Consider the following 26,907-nt stretch of genomic DNA (forward strand, 5'->3'; position numbering starts at 1 on the left):
TTAAGCTAATATCAAAAATGGGCATGTCCGCTAGATTATCGCCCTTAGCACACATACCAAGTCGATCAGAAGGTTATACAGTACTTGTGGAAGTGTAGGTGAAACAGAGGTGAACAACAGAACACAAAATGGTTGCAGTCGATCAAAAATGGCTGCGGCTTATGTGTGCGTAGAAAAGGACCATTGGGGAAGATGGCGTAGGTAATGTTCACGATTATCGGCCCAGGTTTCACAGATCTCGCTCGAACTTTAGCAGTTCTAATCTGAGTTCAGCCGAAACTGGTAATAAGTCGATACAATGTCACGGGGCTAACAGCATGCAGTTCCTCCAATGGTTGCGGTAGCAGGCAAACGGCGTCCTGAGTCTCGGATTTGAAAAAGTGAACTCGCCTTCAATAAAGATGGTCAGATGATTTGCCTGTCAAAAAGCTGGCCATATATTAGTTCCAGATGGCAGGGCAAGTGATCCCACGTATGCCGAACTCTCTCTCTGGGACTGTCTATAGCAGCAGAAATAGAAGGAGGACTGGTACACAGCCTGGCCAAAAGGAAGGGTACCTGGGATTCGGGAAAGGACAATCTTACTCGGGCAGCTTAAACAATGATGGATAAAGACCTATGAATTGGGTACATGTAGTCCAAAATGGAATCAAGAGAGATCCAAAGGAGGCAGCAACCAAGATGGCCGCATAGTACAGAGGCTCACCCGAGGGTTGACTGAAGGCCCTAAAAATCCTGCCATTATCCTGGTGCCCCGCCGTTTTCCTCTTCGAATCCTGAGGACGGAAGTGTTCCCAAACCGGGAGAGACTATTCCGGTCCCTAACAGTCCCCGAACGACGCAGCGGCAGAGTCCGGCAGCCAGGACTCCCAGTAGGCATAGCTCTGGACAGCCAGGAGACAGAAGCCCCGGCCTTGCGTATTGGTGGGGCCAGGTGAAGAGTGGGCGCATCGGTGCAATAAAACGTGGCAAGCGGAGGCTCGGGGTTAGAGAGAGCGAACCCCCTATGACCAGCTCCCCTCCCGGTGCAGCCACGGTAAGTCGACAGGGACAGTGAGGGTTCACGCCGAGTGAGGCGGTGGGCCTGGATCCGGACGACGAGAAGGGAGCAGCCCTGGCCTTGCAAGCTGGTGAGGCCGGGTGAGGTGCAGGTGCGTCAGTGCTGCAAAACGTGACGGACGGAGGCTTGGGCGAAGAAGAGTGCGAGCCCCCTGATACTGGCTCCCCTCCCAATACAGCCACAGTGGGTCATTAGGCCCCCGTGAGGAACCCCGCTGGGAGAGACACCGACGGCGGCCACGAGCAACCCAAGAGGCCGGGTCCTGGGCGCACGAGGTGCAAGAAAGTACCAACCAGGCCCCCGGAAGTGAGGTACAGGACCTGGGCCGCATGAGCGTGGGCTGTGGAGAAGACTGACAGCCTGACGCCCAGAGCAGAGGCGGCGGACTGACGAGTGTTCCCCATGGGAAACCCCCCCCAGTGACATTGCTTGTAGCCCCCCGGGGTGCAGAGGGGGAGATAATCTCTGTACTTTCCTTGCCAGCAGAGTGGGGAACCTGCATAATTGTTTGCCATTAACGGCAGCTGAAGGGAGCGGCATCGAGTGATCGTGCTGCATGCATTGGGGGTCCACCCTGGTGTTGTATGTGATCACGGGGCGCAAGACGGAGAGTGGAGCCGGGTTTCCGAGGGAGCACCATCCTGGTGCTGGGAGTAGCAGGGGCTTGCCGGGTCCCAAATCAGTGGTCAGTGAATACCGGGGCGAGGCACTAGAGATCACCGGCCGGTGGCCCAGGGTGTCGGCGGAACAAAGGGTGGCAACCCCCTCTCGGCGGAGGAGGCAAAGGATCGGGCTGTGAGGCCTAGGGTGTGGAGCATCGTGCACAAGTGAGCCAACTGGGGACCCTAGCATAGTGCGGCTGCTGCAGTGAAAGATGGTGCCAGAGGGCGTAGTCGGAATACTGGCAGAGCAATGGAAGACACAGGACAGCGATGTGGCTCAGGCAGCATCTCGTGGTCCTCCTCCAAGACTGTCACGAAACCCAAAAACTCTGCAGCCACGCAAGCCAACACCATTGACAAGTATGAGGCCCTGACAGTCGTGGGGGGGTGATGCCCCTGCAGGGAAAGCGGCCAAGGCAGTGGAGCCGTCCTTGACCGCTAATATGCAGGCCATACAGACCCTGGGCACCATATTGGAGTCCAAAATCGATAAGGTGACAACCGAGATGGCGCTACAATGGGCGGACCTCAATAAAACATCGGAGAAAGCCACCCAGAATGCCACGGACATTGTGGAGCTTCATCGCACCACCAAGCAGCTGCAGCAGCAGGTCCAGCATCTGACTCACCAACAGAAGTTGGCGGTGGCTAGGCTGGAAGACCAGGAAGGGAGGGCACGGAGGAACAATTTATGAGTGGTAGGTGTACTAGAGAAAATGGAGGGGCCAAGTGTAGATTTGTTTCTGGAAGACCTCATCCTGAACCATCTTCAACCCAAGCCACTCTCCAGGTTCTTTGTCATTGAGCGCGCACATCGGGCGCCGGTCCTTCCACCCCGCCCGGGGGCCCCTCAGGGGACAATCATCACTCGGATTCTCAATTTCAGGGATCGGGATGCTGTTTTGCAGGCGGCCCACCAGCATGGGGACCTTCTGATTGACAATGCTACGATTAGGTTTTTCCCTGACTTTACTTTCAAGGTCCAGCAGGAACGCCACTCTTTTGATGGAGTAAAGAGGAGTAGAGAAGGAGCTCCGGGTGCATGGCCTCAAATACATGATGTTCTTCCCGGCACGTCTCAAGATCCTGGCTAATGATAAATCCTTCTTCTTCACATCCCCAGAGGAGGCCATGATGTGGTTCGAGGAGAATGCGCAGCATTCAGGGGGTCCGTGACAGGAAGGTGGTTGAAGAAACCCGGGGGCCCAGTCCCCAGCGTCATCTATGGATTCAGCGAGAGGTGAGCGTCAGATGCAAGGTACTCCCAAAACGCCAGACAGGGCTGGGGCGCGCAGCCTGTCAGCCTCGCCGGACATGGGCTGAAACTGATGAGCGAGGGATCTTGCGAGAGAGTATGGATGATACACATAGTAGTTTAAGAAAAGTGCAAGGTGACCAAGTGATATGGAACATCTAAAGGATGAAGGAAACATTCAGTGAGTGTATGTTTCCTTCATCCTTTAGATGTCCCATATCACTTGGTCGTGACGAGACCCTCATCCTCGGGGTCGAAACGCCGTCAACGCTGTCTGGAAATGAACCATTAAAAAAAATGTGCCTCTGATTGTAGATAGTCACTGTTGAATTATTGTTTGAAATAGATTTATGGTCAACTTCCACTTTCTTGTAAATACCCCCAGTTGAAACCTGTATATACTCACACACTGTTAATATATTGTACATAGGTTCTCACAAAAACACTTGGGACACCTTGCACTTTTCTTAAACTACTATGTGTATTTTATGTAATGTGTAATGATGATTTATTCTTTTTGAAAAATACAAAGACTATGCAGAAAACATTTTGACATATTCAGTTCTGTTTCTCCATCTGTCATCCCTCCTAATTCCCTCGAAACTGAAAACTGCTATCAAGCTTTGTACTAATTAAGTAATGTACATTTATTAACCACAGGAACCTTTGTTTCTTATATATATAACGGCCCTGGTCTCCTTGTAACTCTCTGTGATGGGTGACTTACAGGCAAGGAAGGTGCCGGGCCCAACAGGTTCTCGGCGGAGGCATTTGGGTGCGTCTCTAGCAGAGTTGCGCCCCACATGCTGCGAATGTACAATAAGGCCCAGCAGGAAGGGCTGCTTGCGAAGGACCATCGATCTGCTACAATTGTAGTAACTCATAAATCCGGCAAGCCGCAAGACCTGTGCAGTTCTTACAGGCCCATATCACTCCTCAACTATGAAACGAAGGTCCTGGGTAAGGTTCTAGCCACCAGACTGGGGGCGGTGGTGCAATCTTTGATCCACCCGGATCAGTCGGGCTTTATGCCGCACAGGAGCACGCGGCTTAATTTACGGTTTAATTTACGGAGTCTTTTTGGGGTACTACAGATGGTATCAGCCCGACCACACGAACCGTCGGCCCTGCTATCACTAGATGCCCACATGGCTTTCGATGGTATGGAATGGCATTGCATTTACGCTGTTTTGGCAAAACTGGGATTTGGGGTCAAGTTCCTGTCGTGGGTGAAACTGCTCTACACCAAACCGCTGGCAAGAGTTAATGGAGCTCTGTCCCGGGATTTCAGACTCGGGCGGGGCACGAGGCAGGGATGCCCGCTCTCGCCAACCCTGTTCGCCTTAGCCCTGCAACCATTGGCGACGTGGGTGCGGACAGACCCCAGAGTGCGAGCATAGATCTGGGGGGCGGATGGGAGGAGCGTATTTCACTATACGCTGACGATGTTCTTCTGTACGTTCAAAGGCCAGCAGCCTCCATCCAGAGATTGATGGAGATCTTACGCAGGTTTGGTACCTACTAAGGATACCGTATCAACTGGGATAAGTCCCTGGGTCATATCCTGGCGAGCCCGCCACCGTGCCTAACAGAAGCAAGCAAAGGGCTGGTGTGGAAGGAGGTATTCCGCTACCGGGGGATCTGGATAACAAAGTCGGAGGCAGAATTCATGTGCTTGAACGTATTGTCTCAACTGGAGCGACTACGTGGAGACATCGAGCATTGGAAGACACTCCCGCTTTCCCTGATGGGTCGTGCTGTCTTATCTAAAATGATGGCACTCCCCCGTCTACTCTATGTATTGCAGAACACGCCATTCCTGGTACCGGAGCAGATCTTGTGAGTGATTTTTTTTTTTGTATGTTCTTATATAGCGCTCGAATCACCGGGAAGGTATCTCGGCGCTTGCCTTGGGAACCCATCCTGGCTTTTCCCTGTGAGATAGCCCCTACAGGGCATTCCCAAGGTGAAAGCCAGGCATCCCGCCACGGGGAGGCCGTTGTGGATATTAAGCAAGCTTAATGCCCTGAGTTGCAGAGTGTGAACGCATGATTAGGACAGGCACCGAAGCGAGAATTATCGAATCCGTGGACATTTGAGCTCAAGACCCTGCCGCGTCGGGAATTGAACCCTGGTCCCGGGTCTGACCTCAGCTTCAGGGTCTGCCTGCTCTAACCGGTGAGCCACACTTCTCCACGATTGAATCGGAGCAACGCTCTTTGTTATGGAGCGATGGGTGTCCAAGGATCACTCTTAAAAAACTACAGAGGGGGGGCGTATGAAGGTGGTCTTGCAGTCCCAGACGTCCGTCTGTATTATTGGGCGACCCAGGTGATTACCGTCAATGGGTGGGTGTTTGCCCCCTTCGAAGAGCCGACGTACCGGGTGAACCGCATGGTCTTCGGGAACGTTACCTATTTGGCTGCTCTTTATAGTAGAGGCAGACGCTACATGTCCCTGCCACCCCACACGGCCGCAGTGATAGGAGTGTGGAAACGGGCGACAAAATTGCTGGTTTGGGAGGTGAAGCTCACGGATCAGACCCCTCTATGGGCTGGGAACTTTCTCCCAGCGGTGGAGAAGCTACAGGACCTTCGCAAATGGAGTCTTATAGAATCGATGTGCTTGGGGATGTATGGAAGAGAGGGGATATGGTGGGATTCGTGTCCCTCCAGACAGAATTCCAAATGGGAATGGAGAGTTCCTGCACTACCAACAGCTCAGACATGCCCTATATAACCATCTACAAGCTGGGGAGCAATTGTCGGAATACGCCCCACTGGAAGACAGGTTGTTGCTGGATCCATTGATAGACAAAGCCATCTCCCTATCGTACAAAAAATGTTTTAGTAATCTGACTGATCCCTTGGGTCCGTTAAGGGATAAATGGGAATCGGACATAGGGTTGTTAGAGGATGATCACTGGAGGGATGCCTTGCAAAGCCCACGAGAGGTGGCGATCCGAGCTAGATTCCGGCTGGTTCAACTCCGCATTCTACATCGCTCCTACACCCCACTCATGACACAGTATCGGATAGGCTATGTGAACTTGCAATTCTGCTTGAGAGGGTGTGGAGAAGAGGGTTCGTTCTTCCATATATTGTGCGATTGCACCAAGGTCCGGGCCTACTGGTCCAGACTGTCTGACATCATGGCGGAGGTAGTGGAAGCAGAGGTCCTGCTGGAAGCTAGATGACATGTCCTGGGGGTCACGAGTGATACCACCTGTCCGAAATGGGACAAGATTTGGTTGGCACTGGCAAGTATGGTTGCAAAGAGGAATATATTGAGACTTTGGGGGAGCGAGATTTTACAGACAGTGGAGGACTGGGACGAGACCTCAATTGGTGCCAAAGAGCTGAGAGAGTCATATATAAAAGTAGGGGGTGCCCCAAGAAATGGGAGAAAATTTGGGTGGCATGGCGGCTGTATAGGGGAGAACCAGTTGATACCCAGGAAGCGTCTGATCCTGGTTAGTAGCCATGGTGCGCTCAGATCCATGACACTTGGTTGGATGTTGAGGGTGATCCCGCAGATTACGCACCTCCGTTCATCTTCGTGACAGAGTGCTGTTGCCTGATGTGGGGTGGGAGCGGGTATAGGAGGGGCGTTGGGAATGAGCTGTCCATATTATGTGATGGGTGATATTTCCTAGGTGGAGAGACTGGGTGTATCAACTGCTGGTGATGGGATGTACACCAGGGGCTTGATCTGTATATGTAGGCTAAATTGTCTATATGATGTGTAACTTTTACTGAGTCTTCTATGTATCTATGTATTACCGATGCTGACTAACGTGCTGTTTTCTGGAGCCTGTTTTTACAATAAAAAGATTTTTTTTTTAAAAAGAGAGATCCAAAGGAGGCAACCGATACGAGGATAAAAAACCCAGGGTAGAATCTAAATATCGGGTTCTACAAATGGGTAGTGAAACAAGGGGGGATAACGAATAGGACAAATGGATATGGAGAAAAACAGATAGCGGGAAGATAGAGGATTGAGGAACTCCAAGGGGGAATAAAAGGTGAAAAGGCATATACAGACTCCTGGTTAGATCCTAGTATCTATGTCAAAATGACACCAAAATTAAAGGGGGCTAATGCAGAGACTAAAGGGGCTCGGTTCACTTGTTCCCAAGCAGGCCCAGCTCCAGGAATTTTTATTTGGGTGGGCCAAGGGTGCATTCGGGTAGGCCACTGTGTGGTGTCATGCTCTAGTCTTTGGGAGTGCGGCCCCCGAGCATGCTGGGAACATGCGGGCGGCCATGTTAGCTGCAGCACGCGAAAGGAAGAGTGCAGTCGTGTTCCCAGCGGTCGGGAGAAATAAACCGATAATTGAATTCATGATTTGACTCCTGTGTCCTTATTAATGCAACGCATTCACAACAAACTTGGCGACGATGCTTGATGGAGCGCCGCAGCCACGAAAGGCACGGCGCACGTTCGGGACCCGCTAGACACTTAACGATCCCGAGTGCGGCAGAGGAGCTGACCACTCAACGTGGGGGAGAGCGCAATCCTGAGGCCTGGAACATTGAGCATCGGCACAGAGCCACCCCCTCAGGCAGGGACACCATACACAGCCTCATATGCACCAGCGAGCAGTTCCAGCACCAAGCACACGTGGGGCAGCCAGTAAAGCACCTGAGGAGCAGTCGCAAGGAGTGGGGAGTGCACCATCTAGCAGCCTAGAACCCACTGGCAGGGCACAGAGGAGACCCTCATCACTAAGAAGTAATGACCAGGGGATACACAGCTGCGCCCCATTGCACACCATTAACACAGCCCTGTATGCACCAGCGCTACCCTACGAGCACCAGGCACTACACCCTTAGGAAGTGGAGCGCTGGAGGGCAAAGGCACGGCCCAAGGAGGGGATAGCAACCCACGCAGGCACAAGAGTCCGGGGAGAGGCAAGCCCCAGGGAGCCCGCCAGGAGTCGCAGCGCAACCTGCCCCACAACACCGCAACGTGAGCAAGATGTGCGCACAGTCGTCCTCCCTCACCATTATAGTCCCCTTCTTGCCTAAAACCGGTGACCCAGCAATGCCATGGGGTGACTGGAAGCAATTTTTCTTGAATTACTTGTCTGCGTTAGAAGAGGAAGGAGAAGGAACCTTCTCCAATTCGAGAAGAAAGAAAATACTCCTGCACAACCTAAGCCCAGAAGAAATCCATGTGTCTGATAACCTGGTAAAGAAGACTAGACTCCCCGATGTCATGAACGAATTCCAACATGCTCTAGAGGATCTTGATTCCCATTATCGCCCAGTAGTATGCACCACAATAGATAGATGCAATTTCTTCCAAAGGAAACAAAGCAGCGGAGAATCCATTGATGAATACGTAGCTGCTCTACAGAAACTAGCAGTGACATGCAAGTTCGGCACACAGCACGATGAACTCATCAGAGATCAGATCATAATGCACACTACCAACACAGCAATCCAAGAAAAACTATGGGTCAACGGAGATGCCCCCTCAAAGAAGTCGTGGCACTTGTGAAGAAGGCAGTACTGTCCAAGAGATGCGCAGAAGTGGTGAAAAGGGAGAGCATCAACAGGACCCCAGTGTGCAAGGTATACCCTAAGAGGTTCACGAAGCCCCAAAGACCGCAAGGAGAAGGCAGAAACATCTGCTACAGATGTGGTGGCCAGACAAAGCATGCCCAGCTTTCAGAGCAAAGTGCGCCTACTGTAGAATAATGGGACATTACGAAAAAGTATGCCGACATAAGCTCAGAAGAACGGAAGTGAAGTACGTCACCCAGGAGTTAGACAGAGATGAAGAGGTCCCCGAAGAGGAGGGTGAAGATGAAGTCTTATGTGTAGATGACCTAGTTCTAAGAGTGGACTGCTGAAGATCCAGGAAGACGGCATTACAGATGTCAATTGGAGGAGTACAGGTGAACATGGTGGCAGACTCAGGCTCCCCGTACCCCATAATTCAACGAACCATATGGGTGAGAGACTTTGAACCCGGAGTAGGAGCAACCCTTGTCCCCACAGACATACACCCAGTCACGTTCACAGGTGAACCCATACCCATGGTGAGTTAACGTCCACTGAAGTTCGAATTCAAGGGGCAGATAGCAGAAGGAACGTTATACGTGGCAGAGAAAGGACCCTCAGTACTAGGTTGGATGGCCCAAGAAGCCCTCGGAATCAATCTCAACCCAGGAAGGGTGACCAAAGTGTTAATGACGGACACAGCCCAGACCTACGAAGAAAACACATGGAAGAAAGCATATCCGTAAGTCTTCAAGGGGACGATAGGCCGACTAACAAAATTCACACACAAGATCTGCCTCAAGGCCAGAGCCAAGCCAGTAAGCCACAAATTCTGCATCATCCCCTTCAGGAGCAGAGAGGCTGTACAGGAAGAACTGCAAAGCTTGGAAAGAAATGGTGTCATCGAAGCCATTGAAAGCGCAGAGTGGCTTGCACCACTGGTGGTCGTGTAATAACCCAATGGAAAGGTACGCCTCTGCATGGACCTGAGAGAACTCAACAAGAACATAGTGGTGGACAAGTTCCCACTATCCTGGATAAATGAGATGTTGGCAAAGACAAACAGAGTCAAGTGGTTCTCCACGGTGGACCTCACCTCAGCATACCACCAAATCGCCTTGCACCCCTCGTGCAATCACTTGACATCATTCATCATGCCCTTTGGTTGCTACAAATTCCTAAGAATGCCGTTCGGCCTCGCGTCAGCAGCCTCAGTATTCCAAAAGCTCATGCACCGGTTATTCCAGAAAGTAGAAGGAGTACAATACTTTCAGGACGACATCAACATTATGGGGAAATCGAAAAGGGATCACAACAAAAAACGGAATACAGTTCTGACCATACTGGCACAAAATGGACTCACTGCAGAGTGGGAGAAATGCAAGTTTGGAGTTGGATCGGTGACATACTTCGGCCAGGAAATCAGGGAAAGAGGGATAGAGCTGAAACAAGCAAACGTAGTAGCCATCAAAGAAGCACCCACACCCAAACAGAAGGAAGATGTACGTTCCTTCCTAGGGATGGCAGAGTTTTACAGCAAATTTGTGCCTCACTTCGCGTCCAAAACACACCACTTGCGATAATATCTGAAGAAGAAGACTACCTTCAAAGTGACGGAAGAAGAGCAAGCAGAATGTGATCTTTTAAAACTGGACATCAGTGCCGCCGTTCCTCTCAATGGCTTGGATCAAGGAGCCCTGTCCATACTAACCACAGACGCGAGTGACAAAGGACTGGGTGCTGTACTAACACAAAAGTCTCAGGGAGGAGAAGTCACAAAGATCAGCTTCGCATCACGGTCACTAGCACCCAATGAAGAAAAATTCAGTGTGATCAAAAAGGAGATGCTGGCAACAGTATGGGCAATGGAACGGTTCGGACAATTCTTATGGGGCTCGATATTCTTACTCCGCACAGATCACAAGCCACTGGTGAGAGTCCTGACCTCCTGCGGACATGCACATGCAGCGCCCCACATAGCGAAGATGACCATAAGGCTACTCGACTATGTATATGAGTTAGAACACCTTCCCTGCAACAAGAACAAAGTAGCCGATTTCCTAAGCAGAGCAGTCGCAATAGAACCGGCAGTGAATCAAGAAGCCTCGGATTGGGAAGACTACATGGTGGCGCTCACCCAAGACCACAAAGGGGTGATAAGCACACAGGAATGGGAGGAGGCGTATGCAAGTGACGACACACTGAAGACTGTAAAGAAGTACGTGATGAAGGGGTGGCCGGACGAAAAGCATCTGGACAGCAATCTGAGGATGTTCTGGGAAGTCCGGGAGGAATTATCCATAGGAGACAATCCTGTGTTTCTCCTAAAAGGAAACCAAGTGGTCCTCCTCAGCCTCTAGTGGGTCATCTCCTTACCAAGCTACACGAAGGACACCTAGGTATAGTGAAAACCAAAGCGAGGACAAAACAAGCGTACTGGTGGCCGGCCATGGACAGTCAGGTGGAAAGACATGTCAGAATTTGCGAACGATGCAACAAAGCAGACCAAGCCCAAGTCCTGCTACGCCCCACGCTGGGAAAATTCAAATGTCCCTCCAGTCCATGAGAAGTGCTTTCAGTAGACATCCTGAGTCCCATTCTGGACACCAATGGCGTACCGAAATACGCTATAGTGCTAGTGGACAGATACTCCAAGTGGCCGGAAGTTGATGTGTGTGAAATGGCCGACACAGAAGCGTTGTTATCATTCCTCACCTCCACATACTTAGGGGAAGGTATTCCGAAAGTAGTGACCAGTGACAACGGGCCACAGTTCACCTCAGCGAAATGGAATGCATTCATGGACCGTAATGGTATCGTAGTCAGACACACCCCAGTGTACCACCTGGCCGGAAATGGACTAGCAGAGAGGTTCAATCGGGTAATCATTGGGTCGGTGCAGGCAGCGATAAATGCAGGACAAGACTGGGAGAAAGAACTCAAAAAGATGATATGGGCATATCGTATCACCCCAGCAAACACCAGGTACAGCCCATTGAAAGTACTACGTGGATGCGAACCCTTCATGAGGGACAATCTAGCATGGAAACAACACATCGTCCAAAGCAAGTGGTCCCCGACCGTGGTGCGTCGCAACATAGACAAGGCGCAAGCCTTATACACAGAGTATTACAACAATCGACACAATGTCAAGGAGGTAACACTGGAGAAGGGTGAATGGGTAAGAGTGAAACAAGCAATAGCAAGGAAGAAAGGAGACAGCAAGTTTTGCCCTCCATTACAAGTGGTGGAACCATACGCCAGATCAGCCCTACTGAGTGATGGGAAAATATGCAAAAACCAGTTGATGGACAGAATGCAGAACGATGTCATACATTCACCCCAGTACAGAGATCTGGGCCTAAATCCATCGTTTTTTTGCACTCCACACCACCCCAGTTCAGACATGGCCATATGCAAATCAGTCTGACCCAGTGCCTCATGGGAACATTCCAGCCCGAACTGCCAAGCCATGCCATCCCTGGACCGGAAATAAGCTTCTGAGGACCGGTTTCTGGCATTCCAGCTGTCTTCAGCCTTGCTTGCTTGAATCCAGTGGTGTGGAGTGTATGGGACTCACGTCTGAGCATACCTATCCCACTCGGGGTGACAAATGCAAAAACCACAGTTGATGGACAGAATGCAGAACAATGTCATACATTCACCCCAGTACAGAGATCTGGGCCTAAATCCATCGTTTTTTTGCACTCCACACCACCCCAGTTCAGACATGGCCATATGCAAATCAGTCTGACCCTGTGCCTCATGGGAACAGTCCAGCCCGAACTGCCAAGCCATGCCTTCCCTGGACGGGAAACAAGCTTCCGAGGACCGGTTCCTGGCATTCCAGCAGTCTTCAGCCCAGCTTGCTTGAATCCAGTGGTATGGAGTGCATGGGACTCACGTCTGAGCATACCCATCCCACTCGAGGTGACAAATGCAAAAACCACAGTTGATGGACAGAATGCAGAACAATGTCATACATTCACCCCAGTACAGAGATCTGGGCCTAAATCCATCGTTTTTTTGCACTCCACACCACCCCAGTTCAGACATGGCCATATGCAAATCAGTCTGACCCTGTGCCTCATGGGAACAGTCCAGCCCGAACTGCAAAGCCATGCCTTCCCTGGACCGGAAACAAGCTTCCATGGACCGTTTTCTGGCATTCCAGCCGTCTACAGCCCGGCATGCTTGAATCCAGTGGTGTGGAGTGCATGGGACTCACGTCTGAGCATACCCATCCCACTCGGGGTGACAAATGTAAAAACCACAGTTGATTGGAAAATATGGTCTCAAGGTAGGATGGGGAGATGCAACAGAATCATGAAGTGGGAAGATCCAGAAGGAAGGAATCCGCTCGCACCTGATGAAGGTTGTCCACCGGAAATGATGCAAGCTGATGAGAAAATAGGACAAAGCCCAACTACCCTCTGCCGTGGGAGTGAAGATCCAGATACCCCGGAGGGAGAAAGAAGCCTGTCAGTCAACACCACTGAGCCCCAATGCCAACGGAAGAGAAGGGAGGAGTAAACTAGCGTGGCTGGGGAAAAAGGACTACCAGTGAATGAACAACGTGTGGACAGTACCCTGACACACTCACGCACGAGGCTGGTGAGAATGGTCAAGATGCCGAAGAGATTTGAGGACTTTGACATGAAGACCAAGTAAGACTGTTAAATGTACACATCTCCCTTCCCCCCCACCCTGTCCTTTCCCATTCTTGCAAAGGGGGGAGATATATGTGGTGTCGCGCTCTAGTCTTTGGGAGTGTGGCCCGGAGCATGCTGGGAACGTGCCGGCAGCCATGTTAGCTCCCGCATGCGAAAGGAAGAGTGCAGTCGTGTTCCCGGCGCTCGGGAGAAATAAACCGATAATTGAATTCATGATTTGACTCCCATGTCCTTATTAATGCAGCGAATTCACAACACACTGCGGGCTCGATTTGTTGCATATATGTCTAGGCAGACCTGCTTCTGGGCTCTCCTTTATCTCTCCTTAGTCTTAGAAGGCCAAGTAAAATGCATCCTTTTTCAAATCTCGTTCTAAATCTTATCACTCGCAAAAAGTGTGAGGTGGGAGTATCAGACAAGTGACACTACTCGGGCCCCCTCTGTGTGAGCCTTCAGGGAGAATTACAAATACCACTTAAACCCAGACTCTGCAACGCACTCCCTTACAGGCTTGATTATCTACTACTCCTCTCCAGTGCACCTTATCTCACTTCTGACCTTGGGCCCCAGCTCCAGCCCCATATCAGGCACCATCGGGCTTCACTTTCATTTTTCCTGGTAAAAACGTTAGTAAAATCACCTTCAAACTTAAAACCTTAAATATAGCAGTAAATATAATTATCACACACTTTGAAGTATGTTCCATAGTGGCCCTTATGACCCAACGGCTAATTAAATAAACAAAAACAAAAAAGGCCATGACAGGGCCGGTTTCAGCGCTGATGCGAAAGTCCAATAACCTCTTTCTCCGTAAATACCTTTACTACCATCTTCCAACAGTACCCCTCATCCCTCCATGGTCCCTCCTATTGACCTCCTACTCGGATTCCCTCACTGCCACCCTTCACCAGTGCCCCTTATCTCTCTGTAGCTTATCCCCCTCATGACCTCCTCCTCAGACTCCCTCACTACCACCCTCCAGCAGTGGCCCTCATCTCTCCCTAGCTCCCCCTCCACCCCATGACCTCTTCCGCGTATTCCCTCACTGCCACCCTCCAACAGTGCCCCTCATATTTACGTAGCCTCTCTCTCATATGCATTTTATTTGTTGCATAGCGCTACTCATATCAGTGTAGTGTGTGTCAGTACTGTAGGAGAGTAGGATCTGCTTCATCTGGTTACCCCGACTTTTTGCTGATGTTTCACTGTTTTTCGACTTTAGTCTGGCTAGGGCCCTGCTAACCAGGACCCCAGCCTAGCTGCTTCCTCTCTAAATTGATTCCCAGTACCTTAAGTACACTCCTGATTGGATTCTGGGGTGCCCTTTATAAGTCCCTAGTATATGGTATATTATGTGCCCAGGGCATAGGTACCCCAGAGGTCTACCAGGAGCTGAAGCATGTATTATGCCACCCCTGGGAAGCCTTCCAAAATGACACCACAGGTCTGCTACTGCAGCCTGAGTGAGGTGGTGCATGCACCTCTTACTGAGATATAGGTTCACTATATCTCAACCCTATCACTACACATATAAATCAGTCACCCCTATGGCAGGCCTTATCAATCCTGAAGGAAGGGTGCTTGGTTTTGTGTGAGAGGGTGCCCATGCATGAGCTGAGGCCCTCTGCAGCCTTCGGAATCTATCCTCCGGGGTTGTCTGTGATGCAGCCTGACCATATACTCTTAAGTGCATTATAACCTTGCGGTAAATGCTAACTTTGGCATGGCTGCACGGAAACATGTTGTGTTTGGTGTCAAACACCTTGGAATCATACACCCACACCAGTAACTGGTGTGGGAGTATGATCCCACCCTTCTAGATGGAGAGACATGACAGCACATGTATATCTGGTACCAGCTTACAGAGCCCAGGCATCACAAAATTGGATGCTGCCAGCCACAGACACGAGTCTGGCCTCCTGCTGCTTACCAAAACTCCGGCAGGGGAGGCCTGGACAATAGTTTTCCTGTCACAGGGATATGTCACCACCTCCCAGACAGGCTTTAGTATATTGGGGTTGGGTGTGTGCACTCCAAGAGTGCTTTGAAGTCTGGACTGGGGGAACATTTGGTGTCCCCGTGCATAGTCCAGTTCAAACCGGTCACAGGGGCTACCAGCGCCTGCTCTGGTGTGAAACTGGACAAAAGAAATGGGTTAAGCCACCCTTCTTTCCAAACCCTCCCATAGATGGGCTCCCAGAGTTAGTCCAACCCCTTCCTTGGGTATAAAGAAGGAACCGCTGTCCTTAGGACTTTAGATTATACCTGGACGAAACTCTGCTACAGAAATCCCAGAACTTTTATGATCCACACGACTAGATGACTGAAGAATATCCTTTGGAGCAAAGGAGTTACTCCCATGCTTGGCAGGCACCAAAGACACATCTGACCAGGCTGCATCTCCGAAGATCCTGAGGACTCTGAAGACTTTTGCAGCACAGAAGGTGGGTTTCCGTGGTCTTAGAGGTAGATCAGTACCCAGAGCAAGTCTGAGGACCATAACCCTCGTGGCGACTGTGCAACCCTTGCCTCTGCCACCGTGTCACTTTGCAGCTGTACACGCTTTCCGGCATCCCCCGAGGCTGTGCATTGGACTACGTGTAGTCCAGACCCCGAGCATCGATTCCACTGAAGATCACCGGCCTACCCACTCTGTTTGTCCCATAGGCTTGTTTCCAGTGCTTCCTCTTGAGGTACCTTCGCGATCCCTTGTCTGTCAACTTGTGGGTCCCTGAGAAGGCAACTTTGATTTTCCTTGGTCTTCCCTGGTTGCTCCAGACGTGCCCTGACTCTCCATTGCTTGGTGAGTCCCCCGGACCTTTCTGTTCTACACCAAAGCCATTGTTCTCTTTCTGTGTGGGTTGCTGTTGTCAAGGCTTGTGGTTTCTATTCCAGGCACAGACAATTCATCACTCGAAATCCTTTATGGGACAGCTCAAATACAGTTCCTGGTTGCTGTTGACACCTCCTGGTCCTCGTGGCTGAAGAGTCAAGCTTCCCCTCATCTCACCTGAAGCACCCGACATCGGTGGGCATTTGTCCATCGTGCCCCTGGTCACTTGCTAGTGACCCAGACTCGGTCCCCTCTGCTTTTAGGTTCTTCACATCTTCAATCCAGGCTTGGATCTCTTCGAACACTTCTTCTCTTCCCTGCGGCAGCACTTTGCAGCAACTCACCATTGAAAACGACGATGCGACCCAACACCATTTTACACCATTTTACACCTATGCACCCGGCTTCCCTGGGTTAGGTAACACAAGTACTCCAGTGCTCCCGTGGGTGTTGGCCCTAGAACCATCTAAGTCCAAAAGGGTTTGTTCCTAGTCCGCCTCTAAGTGTCCTTAAACTTTAAATTTCCAACCGCGACTTTTATTATCTAAATTATTTATTTAAAGTATTTGTATAGCGCAGCTGATACCTTGCAGGTTTCCTGGCGCTGGATAATACTCTTAACTGAGGAGAACAAGAACGAGTAGAAAGCGGGAGGAGTTAGGGAAATAACCAGGTCTTGATACGTTTCCGAAAGGGGAGGAGTTGTGAAATTTGGCGGATGTTGATGGGCAGACTGTTCCATAATTTAGCCGCTGCGACCCTGAAGGATCTGCCCGCAGTTCTGACTTTGTTGTATCTGGGCACTTTTACCAGACAGGCTGAGGCCGATCGCAGGGCTCTGTTAGGGGTGTACCAAGAGAACAGGGCTTGCAGAGGTCTGGGCCCGACTCTATGCAGAGCCTTAAAAACAAGGCAGAGGGCCTTGAATGCCACACGCTGCTTCAGAGGTAGCCAATGTAGCTCGGCTAAGGCCGCTGTGGCCGAGGATCTCCTAGTCCAGCCGAGAGCTAACTTGGCAGCGGCAGACTGAATTCTTTGAAGCCGATCTAGCAGCACAACTGGAGACTCAAGTAACAACGCGTTACAATAGTCGAGGCGACTGAGAATAGTGCACCTGACTATCAATGCCCGAGCTTGTGCAGGGAGGAGTGGCATAATTTTGCGCAGGGAACGTAAAAGGGCTGAGCAGGTCCCCACTGTTTTAGTGACCTGGGTTTCCATACTCAGCTTGTTATTGAGCATGGCTCCCAGGTTGCGGACCGAGGTTACTGGCTGTGGTTTGTCCCGTGTTTCTGGAGGCCAGAAATCGCTCGGGAACTGGCGAGGTATTTTGTTTCCAGCGCAAAACAGAACCTCAGTTTTAGAGGAGTTAAATTGTAAGGAATTCTTATGCAACCAGCCAGCCATCTCTCTTAGGCAGTCGTGGAAGGAAGTTAAGGAGATGGAGTCTTCTCCCTCCCAAGAGAGAATGAGCTGGGTGTTGTCAGCATAGTTGATCGTTTTTATCCTATGGGACTTTATTAACGTGATCATAGGCTTAAGATACACGTTAAAAAGGATGGGACTGATGGAGGAGCCCTGGGGAACTCCCTGGGGCACGGGTGCAAATGCGGATTGGAATGGGGGGAGGGATACAGCCTGTCTCCTGTCCCGTAGATAGGAATGAAACCATAACAGAGCAGTGCCATCCACACCGGCCTCACCGAGTCTCTCCAACAGAGTCCTGTGGTTGACCGTGTCGAATGCGGCAGACAAGTCCAGCAGTATCAAAGCTACTGGCTGGCCCCTGTCTGCACGCATACGAAGATCCTCCATGGCTGTCAAGACAGCTGTTTCGGTGCCGTGGGCTGGACGGAAACCGAATTGGAGGTCATCCAGGATGTTGTTCTGCTCCAGGTGAGTGGAGAGACAGGAGCTGACCCATCGTTCGGCGACTTTTGCTGGAAATGGCAGGAGGGAGATGGGCCGATAGTTAGACAGACAGTCAGGACTCAAGGAGGGCTTTTTCAGAAGCGGGGTAACGAGAGCCTGCTTCCAAAGGGTTGGAACATATCCGCAGTGCAACGATTGGTTGCATAATCTGCGCAAAGTGCTGAAGAGTTCGGTTCCAAAGCTTTTCCAGATTTTTGGAGGAAGAGGGTCAAGAGGGGAGCCCGAGGTGATTCCGAGCGCCAGTCTTTCAAACTCGGATTCTGGAATGGGGGAATTCCCGCAGCCTTGCCGTAGGGATGGAACCTGAAGGCGTCGAGTCATGGATGATGGTGCTAGCTCCCGGGCTGTTGGGACAGCCCAGCGAGGGGGAGGTCTTCAGATTGTGGATGATGGTGTTAATTTTATCAAGAAAAAATGCTGCGAGATTGTCACAGAGTGCTTGTGTAGGTGGCAGAGTCATTGTGGCACAGTCTGGGTGTGTTAGGTTTTTGAGTATCTGAAAGATACTTTTCGAGCTGTTGGAGGCGTTGGCAATGGTAGAGCAAAAGTAGTTGGCTTTACTTTGCACAATGGCAGTTTTATATGCCCGAAGGTTATCTTTCCAGAGAGATTTATTGGTGTCCGAGTAGCCTTGCCTCCATTTTCTCTCTGATTGTCTGCAGGCTAATTTGAGGGCTCTCAAGGAGTCGTCAAACCAGGGGGCTGGTGCTCTTCTCTTAGGTTTGCACTTTTTCTGGGGGGCGAGGGATTCCGAGGTGTTAGAAATCATTGTGCAGAGGGCCTTGTAGTTGTCCTCTACCGACTGAAGGGGGGAGAAGCTATTTTCCACATTGAATACGGGGCCGGACGATTTTAGTTTGTCCAGAGCTTTCCAATCTCTGTACAGAGAATCGGAGGAGGTGCTATGTGGCGGCCTGCTGGCTCTGCTGCCAGCTATGTGGAATTTAATAAGTGCATGGTCGGTCCAGCACATAGGCAGTATGTCGCTCAAGTATACTAGTTGGGGGGAGGAGAAAATTAAGTCGAGTTGATGTCCTGCAGAGTGGGTGGGTTTATTGACCAGTTTCCCATACTTTCACAAGAAAGTATAAGATTGTTAAGGGCAGAGTCCAGGCTGCCGTTTGGCCAAAGGTTGAAGTCGCCCAGAACAATCAGCTTATTGTGGGTGGTAGCCATATTGGTGAGGGTGGTGAGAAGCGACTGTTGCTGCAGGGAGTTGAAAGCTCCCGGAGGGCGGTAGCATATCATGGCCGTGAAGGTGATTCCAGAGTGACAGTTTATGGAAAGGGCGAGGATTTCCGTTCCAGCAACTGGGTCCATGTCTAGGATGTTTATGAACCTGGAGGCTCTGTAGATAATGCCTACTCCACCACTGCGACCCTTGGGTCTGGGAAGATGCAATATTTTGAAATCTTGTGGACAAGCCCAATCCAGTTCAATGTTACAGTCGGAGTGGGTCCACGTTTCAGTAAGAAATAGTGCATCGAGATGATGGTTATCAATGAGCTGTAGGATTTCGTTGGCGTGTTTAGGCAATGACCTAACGTTCAGCAGGCCACCCGATAGCAGACCTCTACAGGCAAAATCATGCAGAGGGTAGGCAGTGTCTGTAAAAGAGAAATGACCTTCATGAGCAAAATCTCTGAGACGGAGTAGAGACTCGCGGGTTAGATGCGGAGGGATGGAGGTGGTCTGGGGGGCCAGGGCATGGAAAGCCGCTCCAGTCGCTGCCGAGGCGCGGACGAGTGCAGACGAGCTTGCCTTATGCGCGCCTTCGGCGGGCATTCGTCGTGCCCGCTGCGCTTCCTGCAAGGACTCATATTTTATAGTAGGGGTCGGTGCGTAGGAGGGGGGGGCGTGGCCAGCCGAGGTGGGCGTGTCTGGCAGGTCCCTCGACCAGGAAATGGCGGCAAGACGCGATCCCAGGGCAAAAACAACAAGCTATCTGCTGCTAAGCGCCAGTCAGGTAATGCCAAGAAAGTAAAGTGCTAAGAGTTTTAAAATCACAGTAATACACTTTTAAAATGAGCATACGTTTTTAAAATAGCTGCTCCCGGCTTTCCGCCTCAGGAGTGTTCTCGGGATGAAAGTGCAGCGCTAGCGATCAGCGCGCAATTTATATGATCCGGGGAGGGGGGCGTGGCCAGCCGAGGTGGGCATGTCTGGCGGGTCCCTCGACCAGGAAATGGCGGCAAGATGCGATCCCAGGGCAAAAACAACAAGCTATCTGCTGCTAAGCGCCAGTCAGGTAATGCCAAGAAAGTAAAGTGCTAAGAGTTTTAAAATCACAGTAATACACTTTTAAAATGAGCATACGTTTTTAAAATAGCTGCTCCCGGCTTTCCGCCTCAGGAGTGTTCTCGGGATGAAAGTGCAGCGCTAGCGATCAGCGCGCAATTTATATGATCCGGGGAGGAGGGGGCGTGGCCAGCCGAGGTGGGCGTGTCTGGCGGGTCCCTCGACCAGGAAATGGCGGCAAGACGCGATCCCAGGGCAAAAACAGCAAGCTATCTGCTGCTAAGCGCCAGTCAGGTAATGCCAAGAAAGTAAAGTGCTAAGAGTTTTAAAATCACAGTAATACACTTTTAAAATGAGCATACGTTTTTAAAATAGCTGCTCCCGGCTTTCCGCCTCAGGAGTGTTCTCGGGATGAAAGTGACTTTCCCCATAGAAGCTAATGGCGCTCGCGGCTGTATTCTCACACTGCACGCGTCCCCCATGGGTCACTACCTTGGGTGGTTCTGTGGGGTCCCAGCGATTCTATAGGCTCTAGGCCTTGTGTCTAGTCAAGTCGTGGTTCTTATACCACTCTTTTAGTATATGGTTTGGTCCCCCCTTGGGGCCTATCGTAAACTGTGCTATTTACTGTTGATATTTTACTTGTAACTTGTGTACTTCAACCTCTAGCCTCATAAAGAGACTAGTGGTGTGTGTTTTAGAATAAATACATATATTATATATATACCTGGTGTGGATTTTTTTTCATTTGGTCATTCAAGAGATTATAAACTGGTAAAACAAGCTGCTTTACATTCTTTCAAGACTTAGCCTGAAGGCTGCTGTCCATAGCTACCACTAGGATAGCTTTCAATAAAGGTTGTCTTTGACCTAACACCAATAAGGGGTTGTTTGGACTTGTCCAAGGTCCCCACTATAACTAGTGGACAGCATATACCAGGCCAACTTCTCACAAGTTTTTTAAATCAGGCAAACACATTATACAAAAACAATGAATCATACAAGTATGTAAATCAGTCTGGAGGGAATGTCAAATAAGCCAATGAGGATTAAAAGGTGTATGAATCACATGTCATCCATACTGATGGGCATTATATTTTAAGAGGGTTTGGTCTGGGGAAACACAACCTTAGGATTTAAAGAGTATTCCATGGGGGTCAGCTGTATTGATAAAATTGTATATCTGCCCAAACATACTCATTTTAGCAACATTAGAATAATGAAAGACTGGGGAAGTTCTAACTATATCACAAAAAAGAGAAGTTCTAACTATACCATTTATGTTTGTATGCAACTCTTTGATGACAGTTCTTTGGTCACTGTCACTGTAACACATGGATCTTTGTGACAAAGGCAATAACCCACTGAGCTTCCACTTAAAATACAGTTCATCTGCATTTAAAAACTACTAACAGAAAATGATTGCTCTCCAGCAGGGTCATTAATCACCAGCGTTATCTGGGCATTTTGTATTGTCTTATTGTTGTCCTGCATCGGCCATGATAATGATGAAAACTGTGTAAATGAAACACTCACGAAGTATGTGTCCTGCTGGGCCTGTGCAGATTTTAAAAAGAAAAACAAACAGTAACACATTTTCTTACTTACTCCATTAGTCAAACTTTGTGTCACAGCCTCATGTGATGAGGAGCTGCAGGGGTCAGGAAAGGTGAATAGGAATAAACAAACTTCTCCTGGCTGCATAGAAAAAGAAATATGCACGCTGCAGAACAGTAGGCAAAGGTTGCCATTGTCAAAGAAAGGATTTGTCGCCTTTGCCATGTGGAGATGAAGGGGTGGAAAAAATAAAAATAGCTTCATTAACATTTAAATTGTCTTTAAAAGACCTGTGAAGTACTCCGGTGCGGCTGCCATAACCTCTAAAACTGTCTGTGTGTGTAAAACTGCCTGTGTGTGTGTGGGCCCGGGCTGACACTCACGACGTGTGTGTTGCGCACCTGACTTCAAGCCCTCACTGCGAGGGCCAAGGCTCCTGTTTGAACCAGGCCTGTCCCCAAGGGGTATTTTTGTTCAGTCCCTGTTTTTCAGTATTATGAAAGAAAATCTAAAATACTTCCCTGGTCTTTCTAACCCTATTCTCATTGCGACCTTTTTCCGAAGTGATTTTCTAAGACAGTCCATTTAAGGTCACCTTCACTATGTCCCATCAGTATCCAATGTTGGACCAAGGGAGTAGACATTCTTTTTGCCCGTATGTTGGATTTGTGCTCTCCAATACGTACTCTGATCTCTCTGCTGGTTTCAACAATATAGCAGAGATTGCATGGACAAATGATGCAGTACACTATGTTTGCGGTCATTCAGTTAGTCATTTGATTGAGTTTGATAGTCTTATGTTTGATATTAATGTGATCAGCTGTTATGGCATTGTCGCAGGCCTGGCTTGTGCCGAACCTGTGGTTGCCTCTGATCGGCAAATCTCCTGTGATCGATTTTTGAAGGAAAGTATCAGTTTTGGTCAATTTTACGCTCACTAGGAAAATCCGAAGGTTCCTATTGCTTCAGAATGCAAAGGTGGGTTTGGGGATCTTGGGGACATCGTCCCTGATGTTAAGCAGATGCCACTCCGAATAATGGCTTGTTGGATTTTGTGATTAAGGTTGGAATAGCGGGTAACACAAACCAGTTTCTTATCTGTTGATTCGGTCTTGGGAATAAACATGGTATCTCTGTCAAAGTATTTGGCTCTCTTGTAGGTGTCCCGAATATGTCTCTTAGGGTAACCTCAGGCTAGAAGTTTTCCTTTGAGAATATCAGCGTGAAAGTCAAAGTCATGGATGTTAGTACAGTTCCTACGCAAGCAAAGAGAATCCCATCTTTTTGGCAGCGCGGATGATAGCTGCTGTAATGGAAGAGCGTGTTCTTAGCTGTGAGTTTGGTGTATAGGGATACAGTAATTTGGTGGTCCCTAGATTGTATCCACGCATTCAGGAATTCAACTTCCTCTCTGATTTTTTGGGGGTGAATTTAAGATTCTGGTCGCACAGGTTGGTCCATTCCAAAAACTGGTCAACATTACCCTATTCACCTTCCCAAATAAAAAAGATGTCAATAAATCTATACCATGAGAGTATGTTCTCATAGAAGGGGTCAATCTCATGGTATATGAATTTCTGCTCAAGATCACCCATATACAAATTGGCTACACTGGGGGCACAGGCGGCCCCAATGCTAATTCCATTCACCTGTTTGAAAATTTCTCCATCAAATTCGAAAAAATGATCACTAAGGACAATATCCAGACATTGGATAGTGAAGTCAAAGTTAAGGTTCACTCCAGCTTGATCAAGGTATTGGTGCGCTACTGATAGTGCCTGTTGCTGTGGCACATTTGTACAGAGCGCCTCTATTTCCATAGTGACCATGGTTTGGGTGTTGATGTTAAACGGCATGTCTTCGTTTTTAGAGATAAGGTGGCCGGTATTTCTAATGTAAGATGGTAGCTGGGTCACTATAGGTAACGGGGGGTCAAGAGGGTTCCTGTGTGTTTTGGTATCCTATAAATCACCGGGCCCGATTCATTGCAGGTGTCAAAAAATCAAATACATTTTTGGTAATGATACCTTCTTATTCTGCTCTCCTGCAAAGATTTTAATTTTAACTTTAGTTTCAGGGTCACCTCTCATTTTGTGGAAGTGTTCCTGTACTGCGAGCATGCCTCTCATTTTAGCTTTATAGACCGAGGTATCAAATAGAACTATTCCTCCCCCCTTATCACAGGGTTTGATGGTCAGTTCTGGTTTGTTTTTAAATTTACTGAGTTTCAAAGCCTCTTGCTTAGTGAAATTGTGTACCGGAGCTGGATTACATCTGGTGATGTTATTAATCTTAGAGAGCACAGATTTTTTTAATATTACCACTTCTTGATCTAGGTGATCCAAGCTTGGAATTCATGTAGATGGTAATTTAAGTCCTGAGGGGATGGGGTCTTCCGTAGTGTCTTTGTCAAGAAAAAACTTTTCAAGTCTGACCCTCCTAAAGAAGGAGAACAGATCTCTTCGAAGTTCAAATTTAGAGAGTCTAGAGGTAGAAACAAATGAAAGTCCTTTTGTAAGAAGGCCAGTGATGTTGTTGGCAAGGTTCTCATTACTAAGGTTGAAAATGGGGATGCTATTTTGTTGCACCAGTGTTGCTGCTGTCTCGTTATTTAATCATCTCTGAAATTCAAATACTAAGAGCTAAACTTAGCACCGTCACAGTCAAAGCATGTTTATTCATGCCATTAGCACATTCTACAACACCATTCAATTCAGTTCAGAATTGGTTGGTAAATTGTAGACAAACTCCCAGAGCAGATTTTCAATCTCTGTAGGCCTTAGAGGTGAATACAGGACCGTTATCTGAATCAAATGAATGAATTATCCCAATCACTACCAGGCACAGCAAATCCTTTACTGCTGCTAAGGTGCTCAAATGTCTCTGTGGCCAACCCCATGGGAATCAAGAACATGAATCAATTGCCGCCAATATGTACTTAGATCGATTGCCTGAATAGAGGGGACCAAAGTTATCCAATTAAACTATCCAGAAGCGGATATTTGATATCATGAGGGGAGTTTAATGTACTGACAAATGTCACACTGCTTAACATTATCCCTCATCTGTTTATATAAACTAGGCCACCAGTAGCATTGCTGTAGCATTTCCATGGTCGCGTTAATTCCTGAAGGAGCAGATGCCAACCCATCATCAGCTTCTCTGATTAAATCTAATCTAGAAAGACTACTATGTATTATTCTGTCTCCCACTCCTGTTATTGCTGACTTCAGGAATGTTATCTGATTCAAAGGTATAGGAGTATTTGGGCAGAAAGCCTGCAGAACGTTTCCCACCTTGCTTTGTTGCATATATGACTGTTAAGACACCATGTCAATCTTAGTTTAAGATCTAGTTAGGACTGCTACTCTAACAGTCTGAATGGCAGCCGTTACCGCTAGTTTGGTTGCACAATTCTCTTTGGCATGAATACCATCACACTGATGGTGCAAAGTGTGCCACACTTGGACAAATTGATGCTTATGTTATCAGATAGCTACCTTTCCCCAAAGCTGTTAATTTTTTCTAGGATTTCCCTTTGAATCATTGAATCCATTCAATCATCAGGGGGCGTGGCTTGTGCGCCGCTACGAGATGGCAGGTCGCGCTTGAGCTCCAAGACGAACGAGGGCCGTCGGAGGTTTTCAACCGCTTCCAGTTACCCCACAGTCGTCCAAAGCGGGTCTCATGTTTCGGAAGCTGCCGAGTGCTGTTTGGGCGACCTTCCTGCTGCCTGGAGCTGCTGGTGCCTGATTTATTGCCGTTTTAAGGTGGCGCTCGGTGTTTCTATGAGCGGCCACCATTTTGTTTTTCTTCACTGACGAAGTTCCGATTTTCTTCACAAAACGGCGGTGCCATTGCTAAGAACTTGTCAGGAATGTGTATAATCAGGTGCTGGTGACTATTTTTATCCTTTAGAAGCCTATAACGGGTTTCTTTCACTCTTCATGCTGCATGGCTGCTTAAAGTGAGACTATTTTGGATTCCATTCTACTTTACCTTCCTTCAGAGCGCCTCCACTGCCTTTCAATGGTGCTTATATGCTCTTTGCTACCCTGCTTTTTGTATTTTTTGGTTTCTGTAGGCGTCCGCTTGATACCTGCAGGGTCATGATATTATTGTGATAAGATTCCTCTCTTTTTGCGTGTAAGTCCGCCATTATTTATTACTCTGCTTTACCTGCTGGACGTGCGCTCTCCTATTTGTGCTCATTTCTTTTTTTTGCATACTGAGTACGCCAATATCCTTTGGCTTTTTGCTCTCCCTCATTTATCTGAAGTGGTTATTCTTCTCCCTCTGTTTTGTGGGCTCTATGGCTGCAAATATGGGCTTGTCACCAAATGCTAAAGACGCAAAAGATTCCAAAGCCTCTCTTAAGAGGTCCAAACAAGTATCTCCTACACCTGAATCTTCTCAAAAAGATACCAATTCCACTTTGGAGACTATTCTGACGCGTCTTAATGATGTACATGACATTGTGCAGTCTACCAAAACTAATACAGATTTGCTACAAGTGGAGGTGTCAGCCATCCGGAATGATCTTAAGGCTCTCTCCCTTCGTGTCTCTGCCACGGAGACACGTATCAGTGGTGCAGAGGATAATATGCATAAGCAATCTCGATCTCTTTTGCAGTTAGAGCGCTCAATGGCGGCATTGCGGAGGGATCTCACTGAGCAGGAGGACCGTAACCGCAGATCCAACCTGCGCATTTTTGGCCTTCCTGAAGAAGCCGAGAAAGTAGCACCGTCTATGATTGACTTTTTATACCAATGGTTGCCTTCTACCCAACAAATTTCTTTTCCAAGAGACTGTGAGCTGGAACGGGCACATCGTGTCCTTACCTTTCGTTCTAAATCTGCTACGCAACCAAGGGCGATCATTTTTAAACCGCTGCGTCATCAACACACGGAACAAATTTTGGCTCATATGCGGAAGGTTAAAGCTGTCTCCTGGGAAGGTCATCGCATTTCAATTTCTCAAGACTTTGCCAGAGACACGGTGATAAGGAGGAAAGGCTTTCTTAATCTCCGGAAACGTCTATCAGAGATGAATATCCCCTTTTCCTTCTCTGGCCCTTCAAAATTTCGCATTACATTCAAAGGTCGCTCCAGAATCTTCGATGAACCTGCTGATTTCGCCTCTTTCTTAGACAATCAGATGGAGCTACAGATGGAACTTCAAATGGAG

This window comes from Lissotriton vulgaris, chromosome 5 (assembly GCF_964263255.1).
Source record: "Lissotriton vulgaris chromosome 5, aLisVul1.2, whole genome shotgun sequence".
Taxonomy (NCBI): Eukaryota; Metazoa; Chordata; class Amphibia; order Caudata; family Salamandridae; genus Lissotriton; species Lissotriton vulgaris.